This window comes from Stenella coeruleoalba (assembly GCF_951394435.1).
Source record: "Stenella coeruleoalba genome assembly, chromosome: X".
In the NCBI taxonomy this organism is placed as follows: Eukaryota; Metazoa; Chordata; class Mammalia; order Artiodactyla; family Delphinidae; genus Stenella; species Stenella coeruleoalba.
In genome coordinates this window covers 113,484,212-113,511,910 of record NC_137152.1, presented here as the reverse complement: position 1 = coordinate 113,511,910, position 27,699 = coordinate 113,484,212, and the positions used below count along the sequence as shown (strand labels likewise).

General features: G+C 41.6%; 1 protein-coding gene and 1 pseudogene across 9 annotated transcripts in view; one reads left to right on the top strand and one right to left on the bottom strand.

The window, feature by feature from the left end:
- The window catches only part of ATP11C (ATPase phospholipid transporting 11C (ATP11C blood group)), a 167,084-nt gene that overhangs the window by 16,876 nt on the left and 122,509 nt on the right, over positions 1-27,699 (top strand). The window lies entirely within an intron of this gene.
- LOC307180510 (26S proteasome non-ATPase regulatory subunit 4-like) lies at positions 7,749-13,652 on the bottom strand (annotated as a pseudogene). The gene has a single exon. The product of its transcript is annotated as a 26S proteasome non-ATPase regulatory subunit 4-like (transcript).

The following is a 27,699-nucleotide window of genomic DNA, read 5'->3' as shown; positions in this document are numbered from 1 at the left end:
TCACGTACCTGCACCCCAACTTCAGAATTAAACCATTACCAATATAATTCTACCTGTGTGCTCCTTTCTTATCTCATCCCCGTCTCCCCACAACCCTGTAACTATTAACCTTATTTCTGTGAATCATTCTGTTGCTTTAAAAAATAGTTTTAACACATATATATGCAAATTTAGATAATATATTAGTTTTCTTGAGCTTATAGAAATAGTATACTGGGTTTTTATTCTTATTCAATATTAAATTGCTAAGATTCTTCATAAGGTGTTTTTTTTTTTTTTTTTTTTTGCGGTTCGCGGGCCTCTCACTGTTGTGGCCTCTCCCGCTGTGGAGCACAGGCTCCGGACGCGCAGGCTCAGCGGCCATGGCTCATGGGCCCAGCCGCTCAGTGGCATGTGGGATCCTCCCGGACCGGGGCACGAACCCGTGTCCCCTGCATCGGCAGGCAGACTCTCAACCACTGCGCCACCAGGGAAGCCCACTTCATAAGGTTTTATGTAGCTATAGTTGATTCATTGTCACTGCTGAATAATATTTTACTTTGGGAATATACTAGAATTTACCCATTCTTCTGTCAATGGACCTATAGGTTATTTGCAGGGTTTTTTTTTTTTCTGTATGACCAGAAAATGTGTCTTTTAGTGTATATTTATATGTATAAAAATTCTTCTGTCAATGGACCTATAGGTTATTTGCAGGGTTTTTTTTTTTTCTGTATGACCAGAAAATGTGTCTTTTAGTGTATATTTATAAAAGGGGTTCCCCCCCAGTGCGTGTAGGATACACATATACATATACAAACACACACTCAGGCATATGTATAGGAAAACAAATACACATAACAACTCTTGAAATGTGCAACTTTACAAGAAGAGATTAAATTGTTTTCCAAAGTGGTTCTACCAATATGCACTCCCACTAGCAATGTATGAGTTCTCGTTGCTTCATATACTTGCCCTTGATATTGACTTACATTTTGTTGCTTCTCTGATTACTAATGAGGTTAAACATCTTTGCATACGTTTATGGGCCATTTATGTTTCCCCTCTGAAATACTTGTTCATGTCTTTTAACTGTTTTCTGTTGGTTTATCTTTCTCATACTGATTTATAATTATGAGTCCTTTTCATATTCAGGAGATTAATCCTTTGTTGGTTATATTTTTGCAAATAACTTAATTTGTGGCTTCGCATATATTTATATATGTCTTTTGATAAAGAAGTTCTTAGCTTTAATGTAGTCAAATTTTTTGGTTTCTTTATGGTTACTGCTTTATGTGTCTCTTTTTAATTTATTAATTTATTATTTGCCTGCGTTGGGTTTTTGTTGCTGTGTGTAGGCTTTCTGTAGTTGTGGCAAGCAGGGGCTACTCTTTGTTGTGGTGTGCAGGCTTCTCATTGCGGTGGCTTCTCTTACTGTGGAGCACGGGCTCTAGGCATGTGGGCTTCAGTAGTTGTAGCACGTGGGCTCAGTAGTTGTGGCTCGCAGGCTCTAGAGCGCAGGTTCAGTAGCTGTGGCGCACGGGCTCAGTTGCTCTTTGGCATGTGGGATCTTCCCAGACCAGGGCTCGAACCTGTGTCCCCTGCATTGGCAGGCAGATTCCCAACCACTAGCGCCACCAGGGAAGTCCGCTTTATGTGTCTTGATTAAGCAATCCTTCCCTATGCCAAAGTTGGAAAAGTAGTCTCATTATTTTTTCTAAAAGTTTTAAAATTTGGCAAATTATTTTTTGAGCCTCATTTTCCAGAACTTTAAAATGCAGTTGAACTGGGTGTTCTGTAACAACCTTTTATTCTTTGATGCTGTGACCTGAAGAAGACAGGATATGTGTGTATATTTTCAGAGATTGCAGTGTTCTTTTAGTAATCTCTCCTACTGTGAGGTTTTATACTCTCTCCTACTTTACTTCTCTTTCTCTCATTTCCCCAACCTCTTCCTTCCTGTTTTCTTCAGAAAATAACCAGTTGAATCCTGCAACATCCTAGTTTCTCTGTTGAAGCAGCACTTTTTAATTGAAATTTATTGAGATAATGCAGTTGTAAGAAATAATAGAGATCCTGTGTACCCTTTACCCAGTTTATGGTAACATCTTGCAAAATTGTAGTGTAACGTCACAACCAGGGTACTGACATTGATAACATCCACTGATCTTATTCAGATTTCTCCAGGTATACTTGTACTCATTTGTGTATGTGTGTGTGTGTATTTATTTCTATGCAGTTTTGTCCCATGTGTATGTTCGTATATCCACCACCACAGGTAAGATACCGAAGGAAACAGCATTTTTTATAAACAGCATTTTTAAAAGTCTGAATTACTGAATACCTCCAGAGTGTTCTGGAGTACCCAGTTTGGCTGGTGCCCACACAGTTCTAGAGGGCCACCTCAGGTTACATAATCCAGAAGCAAATTGATGAACTGAAACCTTGACCTTAGAGATGAAAGAATCTTTGATCTTTGGGTTTGAGGTCCTGGGAGGCCAGTTGGCATGCCCCAAAACATAATCATCATTTATTTTGAATTGTATATGCCCATATGAACCTGCATTTGAGACATCCTTGTAAAAGTTGCCCTTGGTCCATCATACCAATAGGAGTCATTCAAATTCCACCAGGTTGTAAGCAACTAAAAACTCGTAGTGGAAAGGAGGAATGGTAATCCTTCTAGGAAAGCAATTAAAAGCTTGCTGAAATATGCATTGGTTTATATCCCCATAAGTAGAAGCTTACATTATTGTCAGGCTGGTAGTCAAGAACATTTGAAGACTACATTTATGGGAGAGCTACGTATGCTTTAACTCATGTCTACTTCAAAATATTTAAAAATAAACACTCAGCACCTTTTGACCTTTTATGACTGGCCAGGCACTATGCTAAGCAAAGAGGATAGTGTAGTAAATAAAAACAGAAGTGGTTCGTGTCCTTATGGAACTTATAATCTAATTTACAGTTTAAAAATAAGGCAACAGGGACTTCCCTGGTGGCACAGTGGTTAAGAATCCACCTGCCAATTCAGGGGACGTGGGTTCGATCCCTGGTCTGGGATGATCCTACATGCTGCAGAGAAACTAAGCCCGTGCGCCACAACTACTGAGCCTGCGCTCTAGAGCCCACGAGCCACAACTACTGAAGCCCACGCGCCTAGAGCCCATGAAGCCTCCGCTCGCTGCAACTAGAGAAAGCCCACGCACCGCAATGAAGACCCAAAGCAGCCCAAAAAATAAATAAATAAAATTTTAAAAAGAAAATAAGGCAACAAATACTATAATTACTCCCTTTCATAAGTTTTGAATGAAATGAATTAGAAACAGAGATAGCAGAAATAAGGTCTGTTTTTGATAGGGTAGCCAGCCAGCTCTGTCAGAGGAGATGGTATATAAGCAGATAACTGAAGGAAGGAGGGGCGACTTCTGCAGAGGGGTTTGGGAGTAGATACTGGAACCAGCTTGTTCAAAGGCGCTGAGTTGGGCAAGAGCCAGGCACGTTGGGAAACTGAAAAGGAGGCTAGTGGGGCTGAAGGGCACACTCAGTGGAGGAGGGGGAAGATGGCAATGAATGGAGTATAGGAACTTCTGGGGCGCTGTCTTAGGAGCAATTTGGATCCTGTAATCTGAACTTCTTGAAGCCATGAAGGTGGTTTGAAGATGTGGACGTGTTAATAATGAAGTTGTCTATTTAATCAATTCACAAATATTAGGTACCGTGCCCTGTGTCAGGCACTTCTACTTGCTAGGGATGCACTGGTGAGCAAAACAGACTAATGTCTCTGCCCCCATGGACCTTACATTTTAATGGGGGAGGGTATTGTTAGGGTAAAGGATAAGCTGAGAGCTCCAAAATACAATGGCCAGAAAAAGGTAGATCTTTGTCTTTCTGGCCTGTAATAGCCCGGGGCAAGGAGGCAGCTTCTATTCCATAAGATCATCTAGGGTCCCAGGCTAGCGGGGCAGTTCTGCCTTCCTCAGCATTTGGTTTTCAAGTTCCAGCCAGCTAGAGGGAAAGAGGGGTCCAGGGCAAGCTTCTTTAGGAAAATGACCAGGAAGTTTCACACATCACTATTACACATATACCTTTGGCGAAATCTTAGTCACGTGGTCCTCCCTAGTCATAAGGGAGATAGAAAAATGCAGTTTCTAGCTGGAAAGCCAGGTGCTCAGGAAGAAAGGAAGAACAGATTTGGGGGGACAACCAGTAGACAGGGAGACAGACAATAAACAAGATAAATAATTGTAATATCTTGTATGCTAGTGATGAGTGGTAAAGGGAAAAGAAAGCAGGGAAGGAAGATAGGAAGTATCAGGTGGTAGCGGTTGCAGTTTTTCAATAGAGCAATAAAGGAAGGCCTCATTGGCAAGGTGCCATTTCAATAAAGCTCTGAATGAAGTCTGTGAGCAAGAAATACCATTCTGAGTTGTTCTGAGGTTACCATAACCCAGGGTAGGCTTTTACATGCCTGAATCTTAGACCTTATCTGAAAGTGTTCAGGTTAGTGGAAAAGGCACCATTATACTACAGTTTCATTTAGAGCAAGCAATACAAGAAAGCCTTAAACAATGAATTGGTGAATTACCATGCTAGGGCCTGGACTCTGAGGCATCTGTCTGAGAGATTTTTTCTTGGCTCTTTGATAGATGGTAAACTTAGCTCCCTAAGAAAGGAGGGACTAAGATCCCTCTGCAACACTCAGTTCAGAGAGTGTTGCACATACTTGTTTTATAGGGTTTGGGGGGTGGCAGGGTAATTTTTTTTCTAAGTGTAGGAATTATTGATGATTTGAGCCATTGCCAGTGCAGTTTTAAGGATGTGGTGACATAAAAAGAATGGAAGTATTTTCATGTCCACGCTTGGTCATCCAAAATCTTGCTTAGTTGCCCTTCCAGTTAGAGAAAGCAGTAGTTTCCAACACTTCATTATTTTCTTTAATTATATTCGAGTGCTGCTTTAAGTTATATGTCAATGTAAAATACATAATAAGCACCTTTTCCTACTTCTGCATCACTTTTTTTGTTTTTAATGACAACCTGTTTGGTTAATGAGACAAAAGAGAAGGATTTTCTGCCTGTTTTTACTCTAATGCCCTTCCCACCTACAACACCCCTAGATGTGGGTAGATAGATTGTCTCGGGTTTATTTCTATGTTAGTAATCATTATCTTTCATTAGAGAACTTACAGTTTAGGAAAGGAGATAAGATACACAGATACATAACGAAAATACAAGGCAGGAAGTGATAAATGCCATGAGAAAGGTAAAAATAAAATGCTCTTGTAGTTCACAGACTACAGAATGAGTAACCCTGTCAGTCTTTGCTTCCACAATCTTGAAGGGAGACAGTAAGGTTAACTTTGAGGTTAATATATAATGCTGTCAAAAGGAATTTTCTCTTCTTGGAAAAGGGAAGCATTTGATCTGTTATCCTACTATTTTAAGTATTTTTGTGAGTCCAGTCCTTTTCTAGACACAGATAAAATACATTTTTTGCCTGTCATGCTACACCACAGAGAAAAGCTCAAGTCAGACTGGAAAAGCACTGCTAATCACTTCATAGCATTTTATAGTCTTGGAAGTTACCCTTGAATCTTTTCTCCTCTCCCTCCAGCTTACCCAGTCCCTCACCAAATTCCAAAGATTATGCCTCCTGAATATTTTTGGGATCCAGTCTTGCCAAGCTTAATCCATCTCTGCGAAGCAGCTAGACTGATTTTTTTAAAACATAGCATTAGTTTAAGTCAGTTTAATGCTAAGAATCCCTAGTGGTTCCCTTCACAGAGTAAGATTTCGACTCCTTATTGTGCACACCAGGCTCTGCCTGCCTGTGCAATAACATCTCTGACCTTTGCCCCTCGCCTTGTACACTGCAGTCACACTGGCCTTCCCTCAGGGCTCGCCCTCCTCCCGCACACTGCTCCCACTGTGTGGAATCCTCCCCCAAGGGCCCCATTTCTATTCCTTCAGTACTGAACTCAAGCATCCTTAAGGAAACCTTCCGACCCCCGCTGCAGTCAGACCACCCAATCTCAGTGGGGTCTCATAGCACCTTGTACTTCTCTTACTTCTTTCTGCAACTGTAATTAATAATGAATCTTGGAGCTAGTTATTAGCTGCCTTCCCCCTAGAACAAAATTTAAAAGGGTATGTGTGCTTTTACTTAGTGCTCTGTGGCCAGGGCCAGTGTCTGGTATAGTGCCGAGTACTGGAATAAATTCTTAAGAAGTACTTGTTGCTAAAGAAAAAGGGCAGAAAATTCCCAAATTATTTAAATTTGGTTTTAGATTTTATTGAGGTGCTTACATTTGATCATAGGTTTTTTAAAGTTGTTGGAATGTTTATAAAAGACAAGTATCAGCATCACCTGGGAGCTGTTAGAAATGCAATGCCCAGGCTTCTGATTCAGACCTACTGTATCAGAAACTGTGGGTGGGACCTGACAATCTGGTGTAACACACCCTCCAGGTGACGCTGATGCAGAATAATGTTTGAGAACCAGGGTTCTATAAAAATACTGACTGAAGGTTGACTCTGACTAAGTAAGATATGAAGTGCAACTTAATCCTACTTTTGCAATTAGGTACATTGTTTCTAATCAACAGTGGGTGGTAATAAACTACTTTTCAGCTGCCACCCTCCCCCACCCCCTATTTTATCAATTGTCTTCAGATATCAACTGAAATGTAAACAAGGTCTGCTTGATCAATCAACCCAAACCTGGACTTTAGAAATTCCACAGTATTTTTCAACCTTTACCCCTCTGAATCTAACTTTTATGTAGTGCCATCCGATTCCAGGAAATGCTTGTAAAACTGATAATACCCATGATTCTAGTGTTGGAGTGCTTTGCTTTTAATTTTTTTTTTTGGCCGCACTGCGTGGCATGTGGGATTTTAGTTCCCCGACCAGGGATCAAACCCATGCCCCCTGCAGTGGAAGCGAGGAGTCTTAACCACTGGACCGCCAGGGAAGTCCCATTAATTTTTTAATGTTTATTATACAGGGTCGAAATGATTTTTGCTAAAGCTCAGGTTGTCATAGTTTCTAGATTTATATCTAATGCATTTTGAAGCATTAGCAGGGTTTAGATGTGCATATTCTTGGCTGTGTTTAGATTTCAGGGCTGTGCTACATCATCAAACTTTTGCTGATGGATTGACTGCATTGTTAAAGGTCACTCATCCCCGATTTTGCCGTTGACTTTAAATTTGCTCCATGTTTGACTCAAGGACAGTGTTGACAAACCATTCCCACCTGGTGACTATTAAGTGATCCATAGGAAGTTAATTGCAGGTTTCTTTCTCATGTAACAGATGCCCAAGGCTCATTGATTCTCTTTGTAATATGTGGTTAGAAGCACAGGATTTGAATGGAGAAGGGAGGTAACCAACAAAAGATTTTTTTCAATGTTTTTAAAAACTTTAAATTTTAGAATAGTTTTAGATTTACAGAAAAGTTGCATACATGGTACAGAGTTTTCACATCCCACGTGCAGTTTCCTATATTATTAACATCTTATGCAGTAATGTACATTTGTCACAATTGATGAACCAATATTGATACATTATTATTAACTAAAATCCATACTTAATTATTCAGATTTCCTCAGTTTTCCATTAATGTCATTTTCCTGTTATAGGATCCTAGGCAGGATACCACATCATATTTAGTTATATCTCATTAGATTCCTCTTGGCTGTGACAGTTTCTCAGACTTTCTTTGGTTTAGATGACATTGACAGTTTTGAGGAATACTAGTCGCATATTTTGTAGAATGTCCCTCAATTGGGATTTGTCCATTTTTCTTATGATTAGACTGGCGCTTATTGAGTTTTGAGAGGAAGACTGGCGAGGTGAAATGCCATTTTCATTACACCATATCAAGAGTACATTTAAAAAAATTTTTTTTTATTGAATTATAGTCGATTTACAATGTTGTGTTTCAGGTGTAAAGAGTACAAATTATTAACATGACATCGTGGTTGGCATTGACCTTGATCACCTGCCTAAAGTAGTGTTTACCTGATTCCTCCACTTTAAAGCTGCTGTTTTTCCTCTTTTCCATACTGTACTCTTTGGAAACAAGTTACTAAGTGTAGCCCAAGAGTTGTGGGGGTTTTGTTTTTTTGTTTTTTTTGCTACCATGCGGCATGTGGGATCTTAGTTCCCTGACCAAGGATCGAACCCATGCCCCCTGCATTGGGAGTGCAGAGTCTTAACCACTGGACCGCCAGGGAGATCCCAAGAGTTTGTTTTTTAAATATGAGATTCCAGATAACATCTTTCTCGCTGAGTGGGGCCTTCTCCATTATTTTTTGGTGTCTCCTTTTTTAATTTTTACTTTAATCAGGAGACAGGCATATGCAGTTGACATGTTTCAAATGCTTATTTATTTATTTTTAAGAAAAAAACGTTGCCAAGCTTTATTTAGGTTGCAGTGGTTATAGACAACACATCTAACCCTATATCCCACCCCACCGTACTCGGCCCCCTGCACAGGCTCAGCTCCCTTTTCCCTCCAGTCTCACTTCTTGTCCTCCTCCCTCTTGTCCTTCTTGCCCTCCTCCCTCTTGTCCTTCTTGCCATCCTTGGTGGCCTGGGAGGCCAGGGAGCCCATGGCATTTCAAGTGGCCTCATTGTTGGGATCCACACCTGGGAGGTTCTCCAGGACACTCTGAAGGAACTTGGGGTCCTGCATCGCGTCATAATCATCCTCCTCCTTGGCGGGCTCAGGTGTGTCCATGGCTGAACTGGCATCAATGTCAGCTGATTCTGCCTGGCCAAATTCTGCGCCCTGGAGGCACATCTGCATGGCGTAAGCATTCTGTTCTGCCTCAGTCATACTGCTTAGGTCAGGGAGCCCTGTGCGGCCACACTCCTGCTGGCTGATGGTCATCTTCAGCAGGGCATCGTCCGAGTCTTCAGTCCCAGTCGTAGCGCTTCCCACCTCAGCGGCAGAGGCAGCAGCTGCCCACCGCGCCTCCTCCTCCTGCGGCTGCCGCTGCTCTTCCATAGAAACACGCAGGGCCAGGGCCAGCTCACGATCAGCACTGGGATCCACTCCAAATTCAGCCACTGGCACCAAGACCCAGCATGGCACTGCCTTCCCCAGCCAGAATCGGAGAACTGATGAGGGCATCGGCCAAGCTGGGCCCAGGACGCACTGTCACCGGATGAGAACCGCTTCCATCTTTGCCATTCAGTGTGTTTACAAAGGCGGTCAGCTTTTCTGTGCTCACCTCCTCTTCTCCCAAATTGATAATGTCAGCATTTACTTTCTCCTTCTTGAGGCGTTTAGCCAGTTTCACCAGATTCTTCTCATTGTCCTCCATGGGGCTTCCCACAAAGGCAATGATTCGTATCTTGTGATTCTTGACCTGTTGGTGCTTCAGGGCCAGATGGGCCACGCAGATGCCAGTGCAGAAGGTGATCTTGCCCTTCGGTTGGACAGTGTGGAGCTTAGACAGGATGTGACCGGTGTCAGGGGTGAGTGTGGTCCGCACTTCACAGTCATTGGCCAGTGTGATGAGGCCCACATTGTTCTCAGGGTTGCTGAGGATCTTGGAGTGACAGACTATGTTGACAGCGTCTTGTTGGGCGTGTAGCCGGGTGGGTAAGAAGTCCCCATTCCGCATATACTCACTGTTGTCCACGCAAACCATAGTGCTTTCCAACACCATCTTGCCGCCTTCCACCCTCTCCGACCTCAAATGCTTATTTAAATTATGAAGTATAGGGGCTTTCCTGGTGGCACAGTGGTTGGGAGTCCGCCTGCCGATGCAGGGGACACGGGTTCGTGCCCTGGTCCGGGAAGATCCCACGTGCTGTGGAGCGGCTGGGCCTGTGAGCCATGGCTGCTGAGCCTGCGCGTCCGGAGCCTGTGCTCCGCAACGGGAGAGGCCACAACAATGAGAGGCCCGCGTACTGCAAAAAAAAAAAAAAAAATTGTGAAGTATATTTCAGCTGATGAAGGGATTTGAAATTAAAGCGAATATTTGTGCTGGGGAACTGAGGGGAACCTAACGTGGTTTTGCAAATGCTCCTGTGTCTAGCTGTTGCCCACATATACTCTCATTCCTTAGCCTCCAAGCCTCTGTTTGCCTGTAGCTGCTCCTAGAATTTAATTGCCTGCTAGCTAAAACCTCTATGAAAACATTTGGGTAGATAGAGTGGCCCAGGATTTTCTTTTGCTTGGCAAGAACTCACTTGCTAAAATGGTTTTTAATATGTTGGTGCCTCTCTACTGTGCTTCTTTTGCCAGAATAGATGCAGCCCAAAAGATTTGCTTGTCTTCCTAACTCCTTTTTTAATAGCTCATAGCAGTGACTGAGCTATTGATCTGAAGGGATAATAACAACCCTGTATGTGCTTTTTGCAAGTTCTGATATTTTAAGAACTGAGAGCTTTGAAAAAGAACATCGCTTTACTTCACAAACTCAAGGCTTCTTCAAACCAAATAATATACAGCATATGTCATAAAGAAGGTTCATTCCTAGAAATCACCAGATTTAAAGGGAGCAAAGGATGAGGGAGAAGGAATTAAAACAAGTGACAGTACTTGCTCAGAGACTGATGACCAGGGTCAGCTCCACGGGAACACTGTCTCCAGCAGCCCCACTTCCTCTTCCTCACCGCATCCCTAATTCATGTTCTTGGCTCCTAAAATACACTTAAAGCACTTCTCAGAAAGATTGAAAGGCACACAGAAAGTAAACAAACTTTTTGGTGAAGTTAACCTTTAGTATATTATTAGTAGTTTTGGATTCTAGGTTGACTCCTCAGTAGGGAAAATAGCAAGCAACATGCCTCATTATAATTGGATATATAAATAACTTAAGATAATACATCTATCATAAGGTAAATAGAAAAATTGGGGGATTTTTTAGCTGCGCACATTTATTTATTTATTTATTCTTGGCTATGTTAGGTCTTTGTTGCTGCGCACGGGCTTTCTCTAGTTGCAGCGAGCTGGGGCTGCTCTTCGTTGAGGTGCGTGGGCTTCTCATTGCTGTGGCTTCTCTTGTTGTGGAGCACGGGCTCTAGGCGCACGGGCTCAGTAGTTGTGGCACGCGGGCTCAGCAGTTGTGGCTCGCGGGCTCTAGAGCACATGCTTAGTAGTTGTGGCGCACAGGCTTAGTTGCTCCACAGCATGTGGGATCTTCCCGGACCAGAGCTCAGACCCGTGTCCCCTGCATTGACAGGCAGATCCTTAACCACTGTACCACCAGGGAATTCCCTTAGCTGTGTACATTTATTAATCCAAGTTCTGGCTAATAAGGTCTAAGAGGACTCCCTCAATTTGAGAGATGTGCCCCACCCCCCAAAAAACAGTCAAAGAATATTTAGGTTTATACTCTTAATTTGTTAATATTACTGTCTAATATCTCATATATTTGTATCTGTTCAGCACCTGGAAGAATTCAGTACTTATTTTTAGAATTTGTCTTAAACTTTTTTAGTAAACTTTTCATTTTAGGATAATTTCAGATTTATAGGAACTTTGCGGAGATGGTACAAGGAGTTCACATATGCCCCTACACAGTTTCCCTTATTATTAGCTTATATTAGTAATGGTACATTTGTCACAATTAATGAACCAATATTGTTATGTTATTCCTAACTGAAGTCCATACTTCATTCACATTTCTTCAGTTTGTCCCTAATGTCCTTTTTTCTGTTCCAGGATCCCATTGAGAATACCATACCATAATTAGTCATCCTGTCTCCTTAGGCTCCTCTTGGATGTGACAGTTTCTCAAACTTTCCTTGGTTTTGATGACGTTGACAGTTTTGAGGAGTACCAGTTAGGGATTTTGTAGCAGATCCCTCAGTTAGGATTTGTTTGATGTTTTTCTCAAGGTAAGATGTGGATTATGGCTTTTTAGGAGGAAGACTGGAGAAGTGAAGGGCTGTCCTCATCACATCTTATCCACCATGCATAGTATCAACGTGACTTTCTACTGATGATGTTAACTTGATCACTTGGCTGGGGTAGCATTTGTCAGCTTTCTTCACTGTGAAGTTAGTCTTTTTTAAAACAGATTTTTACTGATTTTTCTACCTCTATGATTCTGGAGAGGAATATGGTTCATTTCATTTATTTATTCAACAGATGTTACTTTGAGTTAAAGAAAACATGGTTTTAGGTAAATTTTAGGGTTTTATTCCCCCCAAGGCCCACTCTTACTAATTGGAGAAATAAACCATATTTAAGGAATAGCCAATACTTTGTAGGTAACAAAAGTTGGTCAAGGTCAAGTTGTTGGTGTACAGTGTATATTTGTTTAGCTTTTCTGAATATACTGAGTTTTTCAACAAAATTCTGTTTGACCACTGATGAATATTGTTAAATAATTTAAATCACATTCTTCAAGTGTTATGGCATCTCAATTATTCATGATTTATCAGTTATTAGACTTTCTTACCTTCTCTTTTCACTCTTTTATTCAGAAGTAATAGTGGAAATGAGACCCTTTCTATCTTCCCAGCTTTTGTATAAGTACAAAGGATTATATAGATATTAGGGATCAGGCAACCTCCTGCTTATCTACATTCTTTCAAATGCTAGTCACAGTAACAGATGAAGATCAGAAAGCACTAGGAAAGGCTTCCCTGGTGGTGCAGTGTTAATAATCTGCCTGCCAATGCAGGGGACACGGGTTCGAGCCCTGGTCCGGGAAGATCCCACATGCCACAGAGCAGCTAAGCCTGTGTGCCACAACTACTGAGCCTGCGCTCCAGAGCCCGCGAGCCACTACTACTGAGCCCACGTGCCACAACTACTGAAGCCCACGTTCCTAGAGCCCGTGCTCTGCAACAAGAGAAGCCACCGCAATGAGAAGCCCGCGCACTGCAACGAAGAGCAGCCCCCACTCGCTGCAACTAGAGAAAGCCCACGCACAGCAACAAAGACCCAGCGAGCCAAAAAAAATAAATTAAAATAAATAAATTAAAAAAAAGAAAGTACTAGGAAAAGAAGAGTTTTGCTATCAAAGAATGAGTGTGTCATGCAGCAGATGAGCCTCTAGGATGAATTTGATTAATTCTCCACAGCAGCAAAGTCGCATAATCAGATGGTGTTGCTTGAGGCTTTCTCTTGCTTTGGAGTTGGATAATCTAAATTGTGTAGCCTCTAGTGGATTTTCATTCTGTCATGTATCAAGGAACGTCTGTGCAGATGGAAAGAGGTTTTCTGTTGGGCTGTGTGTGAGCTCAGTGGAAAGGGTTAAAAATTAGGAATGAATGCATTTAACTCAATTTTTCTTCCTAATAACAGACATCTCTACCAGATTTGATGACACTGCAAACATGAAAGGAGTAGAGACATCTGGGTGTTATCATAGGCTCTGCCACTACTTGTGTAGTTTTGGGGGTAGGTTTTTTTTTTCTTAATAAATTTATTTATTTATTTGTTTTTATTTTTGGCTGGGTTGGGTCTCCGTTGCTGCACGCGGGCTTTCTCTAGCTGCGGTGAACATGGGCTACTCTTCGTTGCGGTGCGGGGGCTTCTCATTGTGGTGGCTTCTCTTGTTTTGGAGCATGGGCTCTAGGCACACAGGCTTCAGTAGTTGTGGCACACGGGCTCAGTAGTTGTGGTTCGCGGGCTCTTGAGTGCAGGCTCAGTAGTTGTGGTGCACGGGCTTAGTTGCTCCACGGCATGTGGGATCTAACGGGGCCAGGGCTCGAACCCATGTCCCTTGCATTGGCAGGCAGATTCTTAACCACTGCGCCATCAGGGAAGCCCGGGGGTAGTTTTATTATGTGACTTCCCTCGGTGGTCCTCAGATTTTCATCCATATAGTTAAGAGTGGATAGGTCAGAGCACTGCTTATACCCCTCAAGACTATGTAAGTTTGTGGTTCAGAATGGGAAATAAGAGTAGCAATATGGGCTGTCCACCCAATTTCATGGTATGATATGATACAGTACATTAGGAAAAAGATTTCTGGGTAATAGCTATGAGGCATAGAGCTTTTTAAGATATGTATTCTGGATTAGGGAAGTGATGGTAGGTAGAGAAAGTGGAGGTGGGTGAACAGAGATCTTTATACACTGAATTCCATATTCCTCTTCCTTGGTCCTTCCCATGTGACAGGTTCACTCTTTCTCTTTCATTGCTGATCTTCTCTGCTCAGGGCCTTGCCTCATGCTGTCTGATGTTGGGAGGGCTGTGAGGGCCTGCTGACTTCCATGTCTTCACTGCTCTCCAGTGGACAGAGCTGGGGCGGGTCAGCCCTGAACGAGGCTTTGGGCCCCAGCCTGTCCTGAGCTGGAGATAATTTGGGAACCTCTGGCTGCCAGCTCAGCAGATCGGCATGTCTGCTAGTCTCATTCTGACTTTGTGTGCTTACATTTTTTAAGGCTGCTCTTGCTTAGTTCCTTGTAATTAAGACTGGCCTTGTACTTCCATGCCAGAACCCGGGCCCGTCTGTGAAGTCCTTGTCTGGGTATAGTGGTTGGTGCCACAGTTGCTCCAAGGGTAGAAATATGCTTTCTTTTAGCCAGGCCTCTCCGGAACTTGAACTCTGCCTGGACCCATGCCTGTGTTTGGGACTCTGCTACCCATTGTTGATTTTGTTGATGCTCACTGACCAATTGCTTTTTACCAGATTTACCTGTTATAGTATTCTGTCTGCTTTCTCCTTGCTGAGTATCCTGATGTTTGCTCATTGACCACCTATCTGGACCTCTGCCTGTTGCTGCCCACTCTCCTTTGCCAATTATGCTCTCTTGCCTACCTGGATTTCCTCCTAGAGCTCGCTTCTGAGTCCATCTCCAATTCCTTCCCTCCAATATGGAGGTGTCTCTATAGATGACAGGGCCTGATCTACCGTACTGCCTGCCTTCAGAAGCTTAATTGTGACAGTCAGTGTTTTCCATTCTGTTTATAAAAATCTGTCACCTTTTAGCTGCCTTAGTTTGTTATTCCCTGATATTATAAACTCACTCCTTGACTTTTTTATTTGATCATTTTTTGGTCTTTCCTTAGAACAAATCTCATGTATCCCCTTTTTAGCCACTTATTACTTTCACAGGGAGTGGCCTCAAATCATAAATCTTCACATTGGAAGAGACTTTCAGAGACATCTAGTTCAACTTTCCATGTGATGGGTAACTTACCAACTCCCAAAATAACCCATCAATAACATTTTCGACAGCTCTCAACTGGTTTCCTGGGCCCCAAACTATCAATTCATTCATATATTTATTCACTTATTCATTCAGTCAACAGTTACTCAACGTCTACTTTTAGCCAGGCATTCATATGTGTGTGTGTGTGTGTGTGTGTGTGTGTGTGTGTGTGTGTGTGTGTGTGTGTTTGTCACCATTCCTGTCCTTAGAGAGCTGCTACTCCAGGGGGGATAGAGAAATAAACAATCATGATTGCTAGCTAGAGGCATGCAGTGGGTAGGGGAATGGGTCATTTCTTCTGCATGACTGAAGGTTGGTTCATGGAGGGGCTCTTTCTGCCGCTTCAATTAACACCAACTTTCTGGTCCACCACCAGCTTTTCAGCTACTCAATAAAGAGAGAGGAGAGTCTCCTTTCTGCCTCTGTCTATTGTTGACTTGCCCTTGGAATCATCTTTGTATATCCAAGTCTTCGTTTGTTACTCCCCTGCTAATAGGCTCCCCATTGTCTACCCCGCAAACAGACATCTAGCTCTTTGACACAACTTATGAAGCCCTCAGCCTTCTGGTTCATGCTTGCCTCTCCAGTCCCATACACACCATTTTTCATCAGGCTCTCAGTGCCCCCAAATTTCGTGCAGTTTCCTGGCTACATCGTGCTTACTCACACTTCCCTTGCATATGTTGTTCCTGCTACCTGGAATGACTGCCGGTCTCATCTCCACGGTGAACTCCCGGGGCACTGTGAAAGCCTGATGGAAAATGGTACACAGGGAGGAATAAATCACAACTCTGACCTTCCTTTTCTATTAAGGTGTACTTTGACCTGTTGGCTGCTGTTGCCCCTTATACACCCCCATGCCTGCCACCCGAAGATTGTAAACTACTCTACACCAGGCAGTTATCTCTGTGTCTTCAGCCTTAACACAGAGACTGGCCCAGAATGGGCAGTCAATAGATATGTGTTGGATGAATGGATGAGTAAAGAAATGAAGACAAGTCTTCTATAGCCTATTTTTCACTTTAGGTCTCCCTTGGAGCACCGAGAATGCTACTTAAAAGACTCCTACCGTTGTTTTGACTGTAGCTCCCTGCCAACCTAGGACCACGCTCACTGGCTTATCCATGGCTAGACACCTGCCTGCAACTATCACTGAACAGCCTGCCTGCCATACAGGGAGAAAGGCCCTTTGGGGGTTCGGGGAAGGTTGGACAACTCTTCACCTTCTCCCACCTGTCAGCCTCTGCTGCCAAGATAAGCTTCTCGCATGTCTCTTCAAAACTCTAATCAAGAGAAAGAAATTGCACAGAATGAAAATGCTTCTTTCCTGCTCTGGTAAATCAGAACAGTTGTAAAGTGAGGAGAATTAGTACTTGAACAAGTTCCTATCTTATTAAGCAATACTTTGAATGAGTCATCTACAAACTCAAGCAGTTGGTGAGAACAGTTAGTGGCCATTTATCATTTTAAGTTGATCTGTTTCAAATAAATAGCAAATGGGATATTTTGGTCCTAAATTATACACTTATCCCCTTCTTACAAGAGCCCTTTTTTTTTTTTACATAGTTATATCAGTGAGCAGTGAAAGACACACAACACTGTCATGAACTTTGTCCTCCTTGTCTTCCTGTTCTTTAATCATGGATCTTGAACTTTCAGTCAAAACTCAGCAGTTTTAGTTCTATTAGATGTAGATCTCTACCTAAAATAGTTGGCCATTTCTGAGATAGTATGCTTTTCTTTAGGTTTATTGAGATACACTTTACATAAAATTCACACTTTTTATGTATGTACAAGTCTATGAATTTTGACAAACTTAATATAGCTTGTGGCCACCACTGAAGTCAAGATAATAGAATTTTCTGCCACCCAGAGTGTTCCCTCGTGCTCCTTTGTAGTCAGTGTCCTCCCTATGTTGCCAACCCCTGGCAACCACTGCTCTGATTTCTGTCTCTATAGTTTTCTCATTTCCAGAACCTCGTATAAGTGAAATCAAAATATGTAGCCTTTGGGACTGCCCTGGTAGGGTGCTGTTCTTCATCTTTATTTGATCTTTAGGCTATCAAAAGAGAGTGAGGGGAAAGGCAACAAATATAGTGAGTGTCTACGTATCAGGCATGTGTATGTTTATTTAATTTAATCTTAATTGAAAATTGAGATCCAACAAGTCATTTGTACCACTGAAGTCTTTGGAGCTAGTAAATGGCACGGTCAGAACTTAACTGCAGGTTTGTTTGGTAAAAACCCGTGATCAGCCCATTACATTTTAATGCCCCTCTCTGGAATTGAGTGTGTGAATGTGGCAGGGGAGGGATGGGGCAGGGAACTGGGTTGGGTATGGGGGGCGGGGGGCAGGACTGCAGGGAGGGTGGAGGAAAGATGGACTGAGATTAGGAAAGGGAGAAACGTTCTACCACCTTTCATTGCCATCTAAAAACCTGAGCTTTTTAGATATCTCGGTTTTCATCTTATCTCTGCCATTTACTTAATTTATGGCACATTTGTCTCTCTGAGACTCATTTTTTTATTTTGTTTTTAATTTGAAATGTAGACAGACTGTTAACTTTGGTTGTTGTGAGGAATAAAGATAATACATGTAAAGTGCCGTGCGCATAGAATGTGTTCATATAATGGTGTCCATTACTGTCATCATTATTAATTTCCTACCGTTAAACATACTTTATAACTGGAAATTATTAATTTGGGTTTGGAAAATGATTTCTGTAGTTGTTTGTTTAATTCTTTTGCCAAAATAGCCTAGAGCAAGTTCCTTTTTATAAGAATGGACTTAGGGCTTCCCTGGTGGCGCAGTGGTTGAGAGTCTGCCTGCCAATGCAGGGGACACGGGTTTGAGCCCTGGTCTGGGAAGATCCCACATGCCGCGGAGCGACTAGGCCCGTGAGCCACAACTACTGAGCCTGCGCGTCTGGAGCTTGTGCTCCGCAACAAGAGAGGCTGCGACAGTGAGAGGCCCGCGCACCGCGATGAAGAGTGGCCCCCACTCGCCGCAACTAGAAAAAGCCCACGCACAGAAAAGACCCAGCACAGCCAAAAATAAATAAATAAATGAATTTAAAAAAAAAAAAAGAATGGACTTAGTTTCCTCTATTTTTTACCCACCTCCTAAGTCAAAACAATACCAGTTTACTAAATCAGTTTGAAATTTGATTTAAAACCTCCTGCTGAATGCTTTGGGCTCTGAAAATGATAGTGTGCATGTGTGTCTGTGTGTGTGATCTGGAAGTGGTTGTCTCAGCCCAGAGGACTGGAGATGCCACTTTCATTTTACAGGAGCAACCAACCATTGATAGCCAGCTTCAGTCCCTTTGTTCATGCAGATCTGATAGTTTCTGAGTCACTGAAACTCTCTTCTCTGACACAAACCACTTCAGGCTGTTTGGAGGTAATGATTCCTTTTTTTGGTAAGGTTATTTTGGTTATCACAAGTAGGGCCCAACAACTTCGGTGTTTCATCAGTCAAGTCAGGAGGTAGCAATGAGAAAAAAGGCTGACTCTGAGAAAGGACATCAGGCCACCATCAGGTGACCTTTCTACTGTCCAGGACCTAAGGAGGGTTTCTGGCTCCAGCTGAAGCAATGCATAGCCTTTTGGGAATTGATTTTCATTATTATTTGATTTCCTAGCAGTACACTTCCAACTAAAAATGCCATTTGACAGATGAAAGGAAAGGAAAATCAATTGTATTTTGAGACTTTTTGGATAATATAACACCATCCCTTGGTGTTGCTGCAAATCAGAATTGGTGGTCACTAGTCTTTTTTTTTTAAACAACTTTATTGAGGTGGGATTGTTATACAGAATACTGCCCATATTTAATGCATACAATTTGATGGATTTAAACATATCCATACACCCTTGAAACCATCACCACAATCAGGATAATATACATATCCATCACCTCCAAGAGAGTCTCCTGCCCTTATGTTTATTTGTGTGTGTGTGTGTGTGTGTGTGTGTTAAGAACTCTTGAGATCTACCCTCTTAAGAAATTTTTAAGTGAATAAATACAGTATTTTACATACTACTGTTTTCAAAGCCCCTTGATAACATCTTCTAGTATAATTGACACCTTAAGTAGGGTAGGTCTTATTTCTACTTTATGATGAAAAAATAGACCTATGGGATGTGTTTTCCCAAAGATCACCTTTGGATATTGTGCCAGTATCCAGAACCCAATTTTGGTTTTTGTCCAGTGTTCTTTGCATAAGACCTCTGGGTCTTAAGCCTGATCTGGCTCATTGACCTGGTAAACCTTCAAAAACCAAATGTTTAATGACCACCTTTGTCCCCAGTTAGGATCAACAAATGTGATTGATGTCAGCTTCAAAGAGAGTTCATGAAACAAGTAGTTGGTGGAAGATAGTTTTGAGGGGAACTTCTACCCTTCACACGTGTAACTTTCCCTTTCTAGATTGCCTAGACGGAGACTTCCAGTGTCCAAGCAGGAATGTTCAAAGGTTGGTCATTAAACTTTTGGGGTGGTCTTAATTAAAATGTTGGGCAGTGAGGTGAGGCCTAGCCTGGTAGATTTGGTGTGGCCTCTTGAGTAGTTACTTTGTGTTAAACACTTTCCTAATCATTACAGGGGCATAGAGATGAAAGCAAAACAAACAAAAAATAGGATTCTACTCTTTAGGACCTCACAAGCCAGCAGACAAGATGGAAGCATACACAGAGGTGCTTCCATTTCTGCTTACTCCAGTCCATCCTTCATTCTGCCAGCAGAGCAGTCTTTTGAAAACACATGCCCTTTCCCTGCTTAAAACTTTCTGGTGGTTCCCTGTTTCTCAGAGGACCAAGTCGAAGCTTCTTATCAGGACATAAAAGGCCTTCTCTGATTTTGCCCAGCTTCTCCCTCTGTACCCACCCCTCTGGCCAGCATCCCGAATCTCAATACCCTGGTGACCTGGATTGGGCTGTGTATGAGGCGGGCGCTCCTTTGTGCCCAGGCCCAGTTCTGTCCTATGCATTCTCTCTCATGTCTAGTTTCTCCAGAGGTGCCACTTGAAGGGATGCATGTTTCTTCATTTGTAGTAGGGGGATGATGGGACTTCCCTGGTGGTCCAGTGGTTAAGACTCTGTGCTTCCAATGCAGGGGGCGCAGATTCGATCCCTGGTCAGGGAACTAATATCCCACATGCTGCAGTCAAAAATAAAAAGGACAGTGTAATAGGGGGATGAATATTGGCACCTACATCATGGGCTTACTGTGAGGATTCAACCAAGTAACGCATGGTGAGGGCTTAGGCTGTGCCTGGCATAGAATATTTGTTCAATAAATGGTAGCTAGGTTTTATTATTATGCAGTAGAAGAAGCAAGGGTGTGAGGGTAAAATCAATATTTCTAGGTGCTCAGAGCACGTCATGATTTTTCATGCCTCTGGGTGTTAACTCATGGTGGGCCCTCTGTCTAGAATGCTGTGTTAGTCTGGGTCCTCTGAGAAGGAGAAATTTAGGATTAAACGGCAAGGATTTTATAACCAACCACCTACGTGAGAGAGAAGGGGGTGGGGGAGGGGGAGATGGGAAGGGTGGGAGTGCCCATGATGCAAGTCCATGATGCACGCCTGACCCCTAGTGAAGAGGAGAGAGAGTAGCTTAGGTGGAAGCTCTCTAGACTGCTATGCAGCTGAAGAAAGTTTCAGAAAAGCCTTTGGGGAGTCCAAAAGTCAGTGATCAGTACAGTCCTGTCCCTGATGTACCGTCATTGGTCAGGTGCAACCCATTGGAAACGAGCCTTCAGCACAAACACTAGGATGAATTTCTGAGGCAGCAGCTCAATTGTGCTCCCTGTCCTTGGAGACCTTTCCTCTTCCATTGAACTCCTCCTGCTTGTACTTAAAGGGCCAGCTTTAAATGTTTCCTCTTCTGGGAAACTTTTCCTTTAAGGAAATTCTCAGCATGTCAGATGATGGTCCCACTGCCTACAATGATCATCCCCAAATCTCTGCTTAGTTAATTTCTTTCTTTTTTGTTTTTTTTTGCGGTACGTGGGCCTCTTACTGTTGTGGCCTCTCCCGTTGCGGAGCACAGGCTCTGGACGCGCAGGCTCAGTGGCCATGGCTCACGGGCCCAGCCGCTCTGCGGCATGTGGCATCTTCCCGGACCAGGGCACGAACCCGTGTCCCCTGCATCGGCAGGCGGACTCTCAGCCACTGCACCACCAGGGAAGCCCTACCTAGTCAATTTCTAATGCACTTACTTGAACCCCTAGCATCTGAAAAACTACTGGGTGCTCAGGAAATACCTGTTGAATGAATGAATGAGTTAGTAGGACTTGGACAAGCAGATCTAAGGGAGAAGATAGTTGAGGCAGAGTGAACTGCTTGAGCAAAGTCAAGTAAGTATGTCTTGCCCCAAAACTGTCATTTTAGGGAAAGTATATTATGATGCAAAACAGCGGGTATATTATGATGCAGAACAGTGGGGGCAGAAGTTTTTTCCTGGCAGTTGAAAATGATTCATATTTGAGAACTTTGTTAAAAACAATGTTTTGAGTATTTCCTGAGAGACTTCTTTCCTGAGAGGAAACAGAGTTGATGGAAATGGAATTTTACTGCTGCCAGGAAAAGTATGATAAAGATCAAATCTCTTACAACTACTACCAGAATAGAAATTTCCATAGAGCAAAGAGATTTAAAGGCCCACCTAATGGCTCATATGTATTTAGTGTTCAGTGCAGCTGAACTATAATTCTGTAATGGAATTTGACCAGTTTTGACAATCCAGTCTGTAACGTATGAATTAGTGAAGACTCATCTTGACATTTGCTGACGCTGCCAGATGTTGGCCATATTTTTGATGGAAAGAAACAGGGAGCTGGCCAGGATCCCAAGTCTCAGTATCACTACCAACCGCCTACCACTGCCACATGTTGCCAGAGGAGATAGATGTGATGAGGATAAGGTCCCACAAAATCACTCATGATCAGCAACTGGAGATTTAACTCCTAATCCCTATGTAATGTTTTACCCTGGTGACCTGGGTTGGACTATGTATGAGCCAGGCCCAGGCCCAGTTCTGTCCTATGCATTCTCCCTCATGTCTTGTTTCTCCAGAGGTGCCACTTGAAGGGGCCCAAGTTTATCTGTAATAGGAGGATGAATATTTGTATCTACGTCATGGGCTTGCTGTGAGGATTCAACCAAGTACTGCATGCTGAGGGCTTAGACTGTGCCTGGCATAGAGTATTTTTTCAATAAATAGTAACTAGGTTTTATTATTAATATGAAGTAGAAAAAGCAAGAGTGTGAGGGTAAAATCTTAATATTTCTAGGTGCATATTATAAAAGTTGGTTGTTCGTGCCTTCGGTGAGTGCCTGCTCTGTGATAAAGCTGCATGGGACTCTAGGCACATGGGGTGCTGTGGCCCATTCTGTAATTAATCTCACACACACAGTTGCTGATATCTAATTCTCCTCTCAAGTGAGGACAGTTCATTTTGACTCGTACATAAGTAAAATCACCTACTCCTCCACTGCTTTCTTCTCTTTCTCATTGGCCCATCTCTCTCACCTTCAAATTTCTATTATATTTCTTCCTAGGTTACATGGAAGAACCTAGGAAGAAATGAACATGGCTGCATGATATAGTCCCCTCCTTTGATTTTTGTTGATCAGGTTGGGAAACTCTTTGACCCAACAGCCCTTGCTTTACAGATCCTTTCTTCCATTTTAGTGGAATAGTTCACTTGGGATATTATGCATTTATTTCTGTCTTTCACTACTGAGTCATTGATTTCACCAAAGAGCTTCTCCTTTGTGTATGTTTATACACATCTCTCTTTACCATATTCCTCCTTTCTGTTACATCAAGAATTACTCCCGTCTCACTTCTTTATCCTATTTGAAAGCCGAAAACAAGAATTGAATTATGACTGATAGGGAATAGAATATTATGATTGATGGAGGTGTACCAAAGTAAAGGAAAGCAGTAAGTTTAAAAAGGAAAAGTAGTATTTGAAGTCCCAAAGGATCTCATACTCAGTATGTCCAAATCTGAACTTACTCTCTGTGTCTTCTCTAAGCCTCTGACAGTTAACTCTCAAGATGTTTCTCAAATGGGTTTATTTCCTCCTTACTCCCATTGTCCTTGCCCTGGGCCTCACCCTCTTCATCTTACATCTAGACAACATAACTTCTTTCCTTATCTTCTTGCTGGTTCCCTCTCTTCCCTAGTCTAACTACACAGTGTCACAAAAGGGTGTACTTTTTTTTTCTTTTTTAGCTTTTTGTATTGTAAAATGAGACAAGGATTCAAAACACCAAGCAATCAAATGAGTAGCTTAATACAGTATTACAGGGCAAACATACTTAAAATCTCCATCCAGATCAAGAGCTGGAACATTGTCAGCGATGCCGAAAGTCCCTCTAGGTGCCCTATCCCAATCATAAACCTTCCCTCCTTCCAAAATAACTATGATCCTGACTTTCATTTTTTTACTTTTTAAAAAAATGTTTATTTATTTATTTGGCTGTGTTGGGTCGTAGTTACAGCACGTTGGCTTCCTTCTAGTTGTGGCTTGTGGGCTCCAGAGCACACAGGCTCAGTAGTTGAGGCATGTGGGCTCTGTAGTTGTGGCACACGGGCTCAGTAGTTGCTGTGCGTGCTTAGTTGCCCTGTGGCATGTGGGATCTTAGTTCTCCAACCAGGGATCGAACCTGTGTCTCCTGCATTGGAAGGCGGATTCTTAACCACTGGACCACCAGGGAAGTCCCTATCCTGACTTTTAAAGTAATTATCTTCTTACATTTTTTAATCAAGAGGGTGCTTTTTAAAAATATCAGTCTTGCCATATCAAGTTAGCTCTAAATTCCCTCACAGGTTTTCTCAGGCCTACCTTTATAGCCTCCTTTCTATGACTACTTCTCTTCTCCCCAGTACCCTGGTTTCTGGCCATACTGGATTATTCACAGGCTCAGATGCCTCTAGGTGTTTGCCAGATACCTCCAGGCACTTGCTCCTGCTTTTCCCTCTTTCTGGAGTTCCATCCATTCCCATTCTCTGATGAAGTCCTAGACCCTGCTCAAATGTGGATTCTTCATTGAAGCTGTCCTAGATCTCTCTTCCCTGACAGCCTGGGTCAGAATGAATCTCTCGCATCCCTGTGCTCTGTGCCCATTAGAGCTTTCTTTCTTGGGGTTGGTGGTGGGGGGCGGGTTGCGGGATCTTAGTTCGTTGACCAGGGATCAAACCCGTGCCCTGGGCAGTGAAAGCGCTAAGTCCTAACCACTGGACCGCCAGGGAATTCCCTAGAGCATTTTATACATGCTTCCATTACTAGTATTTGTCATAGTCTCTGTTACCTAACAGATTGCTTAATGCATAGTAGGTGCCCAATAAATGTTTGTTGAAAGTATGAATCTGTGCAATCATTCTTTAAAGCTTTTTCAGGGTGTCACGTTTTCTTCAGAATTGACACAAATCATATATTTGATCATATGATCAAGGTTGATGTGGACTCTTTCAGATGCTGTTGTTCTGAGCGTTACTACGGTTGAAATAAGTTGTTTCGCTGTATAAAGCTAGCACTGCTGTATTTTAATTCCTTGAGTTGTCTTAAAATGCTCAAGTTGTGTCACCCAAACAGGGACCGAAGTATGCTTTATAATAACTTAAGATTCAGATCAGTTTCTACCTATTTATTTATTTATTAAAATAAATCAATACGAGTGATTTATTTTAATTCAGGTTCTCTCTTTCAATTACATTTTATGTAACCAGGATAGATTGACTGAGAAAAATCTGATTGACAGTTATCAGGATTTTTTTTAATTGAAAAGTATTATATGTGGTTAAAACTTATTTTTAAACTATAGAAGATATAAAAAAGTTTACATCCCCGCTTCATTTGCAGCCCTATTCCCCAGAGGTAACCACTGTTAAAGTTCTTGTCTGGGTGTTCAAATTGTTTTTATGTCTGTTGACTCATATACACACTTGTGCATACACACATGCTCATATGTTTATGCTCATGAATATATATCTTTTTTATGTACACAGTTGGAATCATACAATATATAATATTCTTTAATTTGCTTTTTTACTTGATGTGTGTTAGAGATAATTTCATATTGGTACATCTTGAGCTACTCATATATTTTAACATTTGCACAATAGTCCATTGTTTGGATATTTCACGGTTAAACAGTCCCCTCCTGATGGATATTTGGATAATCCCATTTTGTTTTGTTTACTGTTTTAAACAATGCTGTTAACAAACATCCTTCTATAGTTTTATTTACTCTTGTTTGTAGAATCACACAAGCTATTTTTAAAATAAAAATCAGAGTAATGATATTATTATTGAAAGTTTTTCTATTTTGATAGTTCATAGTTTAAAAATAAAGCCAGTGTAAAAAAAACTTTTGAAACAATAAGAATGAAAACCATCATCACACATTTGAACACACATATCTAAAAGTGTGTGTAAATATTATTTTGAACAATAATAGCTACCATTTAATGATCAACGACACTATCTTATTTAATCCTCACAGCACTATGGGGTAGGTACTGTTGTTCCCAATATATAGATGAAGTAACTGATTAGAGAAAGGTTAAATAACTTACCTGAGGTCCCACAGGTAGTAAGCATGAGAATGGGGACTCTAAAACAGTGTGTACTCAACAATAAAAAGACAAATAGCCCAATTGAAAAATGGTCGAAGGATTGTTTTTTTCCTAATTGAAGTATAGTTGATTTAAAATGTTGTGTTAGTTTCTGGTGTACAGCAAAGTGATTCAGTCAGATATATATATATAATACATATATATTCCTTTTTAAGATTCTTTTTCCATTATAGGTTATTACAAGATATTGAACATAGTTCGCTGTGCTGTACAGTAAGACCTTGTTGTTTATCTATTTTACATAAAGTAGTATGTATCTGTTAATCCCAGGCTCCTAATTTATCCCCCCAACCCTTTCCCCTTTGGTAATCATAAATTTTTCTTTGTGAGTTGGTTTCTCTTTTGTGAATAAGTTCATTTGTATCATTTTTTTTAGATTATACATATAAGTAATACATGATATTTGTCTTTCTCTGTCTCATTTAGTTAGTATGATAATCTCTAGGTCCATCCATGTTGCTGCAAATGGCATTTCATTCTTTTTTATGGCTGAGTAGTATTCCATTGTGTGTATATACCACATCTTCTTTATCCATTCACCTGTCGATGGACATTTAGGTTGCTTCCATGTCTTGGCTATTGTAAATAGTGCTGCAGTGAACATTGGAGTTGCATGTATCTTTTTGAATTATGGTTTTCTCCAGATATATGCCCAGGAGTGGGGTTGCTGGATCATATGGTAGCTCTATTTTTAGTTTTTTGAGGAACCTCCATACTGTTCTCCATAGTGGCTGTACCAATTTACATTCCCACCAACAGTGTAGGAGGGTTCCCTTTTCTCCACACCCTCTCCAGCATTTATTATTGGTAGACTTTTTGATGATGGCCGTTCTGACCAGTGTGAGGTGATACCTTGTTGTAGTTTGATTTGCACTTCTCTAATAATTAGCAATGGTGAACATCTTTGCAGCATTTGGGGCAAAAGATCTTAATAGGCATTTCTCCAAAGAAGATATGCAACTGGCCAATAACCACATGAAAAGGTGCTCAATGTCATTAGTTGTTTGGGAAATGCAAATCAAAACTACAATGAGATACTACTTCAGGCCCATTAGTATGACCACTTAAAAAGAAAAAAGGAAAATAACTAGTGTTGGTGCGGATGTGGACAAATTGGGACCCTCATGCATTCTTTGTTGTTTGTCTGTTTTCAGCTGAAAGTTCCATTTTATTTTCCATTTTGATACTAATCCCTTTCAATTTAGCTTCCTCTCATCGATGTACAATAGAAGTGGAACCTTAAAAATAATTACCACCTATTACTAGAATGTTTTATAACTTTTTACTACATCATTCTTATTTAAAACATAAACTTACTTCCTCTTTTTAAAAATATTTTAATTTTATTGGCGTATAGTTGATTTACAATGTTGTGTTAGTTTCAAGTGTACAGCAAAGCCTCATACATTTTTAGTGGGAATGTAAAATGGTGCAACCATTGTGGAAAACAGTTTGCCTTTTTCTCAAAAAGTTAATCATGGAATTACCATATGACCCAGGACCTCTACTCCTAGTTATATGCCCGAGAGAAATGAAAACATATTTCTTCAGAAAAACTTGTACACAAATGTCCATAGCAGCATTATTCATAATAGCCAAAAGGTGAAAATAACCCAGATGTCCACCAACTGATGAATGCATAATTAAACAAAAGGTGGTATAGCCATACAATGGAATATTATACATCCACAAAAAGGAACAAAGTATTGATAAATCCTACAACATGGATGAACCTCAAAAACATTTCACTAAATGAAAGAAGTCAGACACAATATCACACAGTGTATGATTCCATTTGTAGAAAAGGCTCAGAATATGCAGAAAGTAAGTTAGTGATTACCAAGGGCTGGGGAGGAGAGGAAATGGGGAGATGGAGGGTGACTGCTAACAGTTTCAGAGTTTCAATTTAGGGGATGAAAATGTTCTGAAAC